Source organism: Gracilinanus agilis, unplaced genomic scaffold (genome assembly GCF_016433145.1).
Source record: "Gracilinanus agilis isolate LMUSP501 unplaced genomic scaffold, AgileGrace unplaced_scaffold49693, whole genome shotgun sequence".
In the NCBI taxonomy this organism is placed as follows: domain Eukaryota; kingdom Metazoa; phylum Chordata; class Mammalia; order Didelphimorphia; family Didelphidae; genus Gracilinanus; species Gracilinanus agilis.
This window is the reverse complement of record NW_025384347.1, coordinates 386-5152: the sequence shown is the minus strand read 5'-3', so window position 1 is coordinate 5152 and position 4767 is coordinate 386. Positions and strand designations below refer to the sequence as shown.

Below are 4767 nucleotides of genomic sequence, written 5' to 3'. Positions count from 1 at the left end.
AAAAAAAAAATACTACCTATATTAAAGTCCATTCGGGGTTTGTTTTGTAAAATAGAAGAAATATCTACCTACCTATTGTGTAGTTTTTCGGAGTATACCATTTCTTTTCTATTGTGGGTCTATTGTAAGGTCTTTGTAAAACTTCCTGTTTGTATTCACCTTTTAACAGTATCTTTGTGGACTTTGGGTCTGGCATAATGTGTGGTTATTCTCGGTCCCTTTCCTCCACCTCCCAAAGTCTTGCCCTTCCCAAAACCCCATCCATTCCTTTCATAGTACAGGGCTCTGAAAAAGCTTTTTAGAGAGAGACTTTGTGTATATAATGCTTAGAAAACGGGACAAGCAGTTTCTCTTACCTGTGTCTCTTACCCCACTTTCTCTATCCCCTACCCTACTCTGTGCCTGTTCGTGGCAGTGCCGTGATCGTCTGTAAATTCTATATGTTTGGAAGGATTAAAAATATAAAAAGAATAAAACAAAACGAAATGAAATGAAATGAAATAAAACAAAACAAAACAAAACAAAGGGCCATTTTCTTGTGTCTCTTTACAAATATACATAAGCTGCAAAATGTCTGGACAGCTCGGCTCTCTCGGCCTCATTCTCCCCTGAGTTGGCTTCATTTGGTGTGCTTATTTTTAAACTTCTTTTTCTCATTAGATCTGGGTCTTTGGGAAACAGGTATTTCTCTTTCCAGGGCCTTCCTCCCATTTCCCCCCTTATCTTTTCCCTAAATCACTCAGCCTCGGGCATCCCACCCTGTGACAGACCTGTGATCTCTTATGCCAGTTACCATTTGCTTTTTTCTATTTTTAATCGAAGCCTGAACATAATAATTATTAACAATAATAACAACAACAATAACAATACAGGAAGAAAGAACATAAACCAGTTTCCAGGCCTCAAAAAGTAAACATTAAAGGGGAGAAGGGAGAGACTGAAAAAATTCAGCAGTAATAAAATAAAATAAATGTTTTTCACTCTGGTCATCGGGAAAGGAAGATGCAGGGAAGAAGACTTGCTTGGTTTTGTGTGGAGATGAGTTTATTGCAGACTGAAAGTCCTTATTTTATTAGCGCCAAATCCTGTTCCACATCAAAGTAGGGAAAGCCAATGAAGGCAATTAGACGGGGAAATCAAGTGCCTCAAACCAGCTTCCCTTTATTAACCGCCTTCCTGAGCAAGCTCTCTTTCGGCCTTAATTTCTTTTATTTGATTTCATTATGGTTCCACAGATAGGAGAGGTGGGGAGGGGGGGAGGTAAATGGAATTAAGAAAGAAAGAAGAAAAGGAGGGGGCCAGGAAAAGGAGAGAAAAGAGAAGTGATTCCTAAGGTGGCATTGGTAGACTTGGGGTTTGAGGTCAGTTGGTGCCTGGATTCCTTAGTCCAGGAGGCAACCGCAATGCGTCAGTCGGGGAGGGCCTCCGTGCTCCTAGTGGCTCCCCACTTCCTTAGCTCTGTTCCTGATGGTCCCCAGCGTGGTCGTATTCCCTTACATCTATTCGAAGAAAAAGAACAGAAATAAGGTCTTTATTTTTTTCCTGGTTTATTCATTCTAAAGTCTAAATCACGGAAAAATTCCTACGTGTTGGTGGTTTAGCGGAAAGAAGGTATTTTTTAAAAAATATATAAATATATATTTGTTTCTAATAATAAATACAATTATTCTCGAACAGAGGTCTCAGCCAGTGCCTAAAGTATGTTGGGTATCAATGGGAATTGTGGGATATATTATTAATCTTCTAGGTTAGTTTTATATTAACTTTGAAAAGCGCCAAAAGGAGAAAAAGGGAAAGCGGAGAAGAACGGAGGGAAAAAAATGTTTTAATGGATTTTTTAAATCCATCTTTTTAAAAATTGCTATTTTTCTTTTAAAGAAGTCCAAATCTCTCTTTTCACTCCCCAAACTCTCCAAAAGCCTATCGGCAATTCTGGATTTCTTCCTGGAATCTTGTCTTGCCACTGCCGCCTTAATGCCGTCCTGCCCGATCTACGCCCTCACCTCCTGAAGGGGAATTTCAGGGTTCACGTGAGATAGTTTGGGGTGTTAGGCCTAAGCCGCTACTACCCCATCCAACCCGATTCACGTTATTCCTTCTCCCGCGGGAGAAAATTTGGGCTAAGATCGAGGGAACAGGGGCTTTGGGGGCACTCACTCTGGCGGCTGTCTCCAGCCTGTTGGCTAGCATTCCATAACCAGATTTCGGGGTGGGTTAAAGGGGTATGGGGTGTTTAGAATATTGTGGGGCAGCCCACTGAAGCTTTCACTTCTCTCTATCATTGTAACCCCACTAGACTAGCAAAGCATATACATATGTGGATATATATGAAAGGATTAGGGGTGTGTTGTGTGTGTTTTTTTAAATTTAGTAGTGGGGGGTGGATCCTTAGAGAACGTGAATAGGCAGAAGAGATTTCCTTTCGCATCTCACCACCCCCTCCTGTTCCCCTGCTCTAAACCCCTTCCCCCAAATCTTCGCTCATTCTTTTATTGGGGGTGACCCAAAAAAGAAGGAGAAAAGAAGATGGCGACGGAGAAAAGGACTACTGTTGGAGCAGCCATGAAGAAATGCAATAAATTCCTTGTTGTTTTATGAAAATTTACAACTTTGTGATAGAAGTTTATGAGTGGTTGAATCCAGCGATTGGCCAGCGCCGGTCATGTGGACGGGCAATCGCGAACATGAACTTTTATCATTTCCCTGGTGGTTATAATGCAGTATTCTTTTGGACACCACACCTTGGGTCGGAGCAGTGTCGTCCTTTAGGGCTCTCCTCTCTTTATATTTTTTTTACTTCGAATATCAGCTCAATAGGCTGAAGGAGAGAGAGAAAGGGAGAGGGAGAGGGAGAGAGAGAGAGAGAGAGAGAGAGAGAGAGAGAGAGAGAGAGAGAGAGAGCAAGAGAGGGGGAGAAAGAGGGAAAGAAGGGGGGTGATTATTACACAAAAGAGAGAGAACCAAAAATAATTTTAATTTCTCAGCTAATTTGCTTGCTGATTTGGGATTTTTAGTAGCCATGGAGGGGAAATGGAAAATCTGCCCGGACCACAGCCTGATACCATTTTTCAAAGCGAGAACTTACTCCATTTTCTATGCAAATGACAGAAACGCAAGGAGCTCTCTCCCAAGTCACAGAGAGGGAAGCGACGGCTCTCAGGTTGGGACAATATTATCTAGAAGCTGAACGATAAAACCGAACGCTTCTCCCCCCTCCCCACACCCCTTTTATCCCAGAGAAAAAAATTATGCAGTCGTCAAAGGTAAGGGAACGCTCTACGTTTTGCTTTTTTACCTTTCGTTTCTAATGATTTTTTTTTCTTGAACTTGTTGGTGTGCCCAACCCCATCCCTCACTTTCACTCCTCCCTATGAAGGTGGATCTGAACCCCCAGGTTCAGGGTAAATGGAGAACACAATTTCCGGGGAATTCTTTTGCAGAGAGAAAGAGGGAGTAGTCCGTTCTAGAATGGAAGGCGGATGTCAGGATGTCAGAGAAGGAAGGAGGAAGAAAAAGGAGACCGTGAAAGGAAGAGGAAAGATTTTTTTTTTTTTAAAGCGAATATGGGGCGAGAATACCAAAAGGGTTGGGTAGGAGAAGACTTGCGCTGTCTCTCTATGGTTTAAGTATATATATCAGTTCTTACCTCTCTAGCCTCTGAGGGTTCAAGTCCTTCTTCACCCCCGCCTCAATTGTGCCAGTGGAGTTTTCTTGTCTGACGCTGGGTTTTCAAGGCGTCCAGGTGGAGTTGGCACGGGAAACAAGCTGGATCGGGAAAGATCCCTGGAGGCCCTGGTTCCGAGGAGGGCGGCAGGAGCAGGGACTCCGTGTAAGGGTTGGGGAACTGGCTGAGACAGACAGAAATAGTGGGGAAATAAACAGGTCGCATTTAATAGCTTTATTATTTCCTTTCTGGAAAGATTTTGATGTTAAAAGTGATGGGGGAGGGGCAGGAAGCGTGTACCTGAACTGAAAAATATTCCAAAGGGTTTGCCTATCCCAATAATTGTGTGATCTAAGCTGTATACTTTGTTGCATATATGATGCTCGTCTCATTTATTATATGGAACTTCGCGTTAATATTTGTTGCGGTGTATGTGGAAAATGTTAATGTTTGAATCTGCCGTGCCAGTAGTTCTAAAAACTCATGGGCTCGAACGTTATGTTTTTAAGATTTTTTCTTTAGTTGATGTGGCTAGTCATAAATGCCTGATTTGCCAGAGTGGAGTCTGTTCATCTTTGGGGCAGGAAATCCGGGTGAATTCCGACTTTTCTGTCTGTCTCTCAGGCAGGAAAACTGTCTTTGTGGCTTTGGATTTTGATTTTCCAAACACGTCTTTTTCCTCTCCACAGAATAGGAAGAGATCTGGGTTAGCAAAGGGGATTCTGAAAATAGCTGTGGGATCGAAGGAGGTGTAAGCCGAGACTTGAGGCAATAAAAAATGGCATCTGGGGGCTCCTTGTACGGAAGCTGGGGAGAGCCGAGCCATATGCCCTGTGAGTGTGGAGGCCAGGATGGATTGGGAGTTAGTGTGGTCTGTGGGTGTGCAATATGCATCCCCGCCCCCCCCCCAACCTCAAAACTGGACACTGGGCGTCTCATTTTGCGTTTCTCGCCTAGCTTGGGATAAAGAAAATGAGAAAGGAGTGGGAATAAACGTGCCCCAGTCTTACTTCAGGGCACCCTAAAGAGCGAGCTGCGGTAGCCACTTGTGGCAGCTGAGGTGTTAGAGTAAGGCTGGCCAACCTAGGGTGTGCCTCTATGCC

The 4767-nt window shown here is 43.4% G+C and overlaps 1 long non-coding RNA gene across 1 annotated transcript; it reads right to left on the bottom strand.

The window, feature by feature from the left end:
* Positions 1–1022: 1022 nt before the first annotated feature.
* Positions 1023–4175, bottom strand: LOC123255645. The gene is made up of 2 exons (XR_006506782.1): positions 3647–4175; positions 1023–1499 (listed from the first exon to the last, which is right to left on the bottom strand). It is a non-coding gene; the product is annotated as an uncharacterized LOC123255645 (long non-coding RNA).
* Positions 4176–4767: the final 592 nt, after the last annotated feature.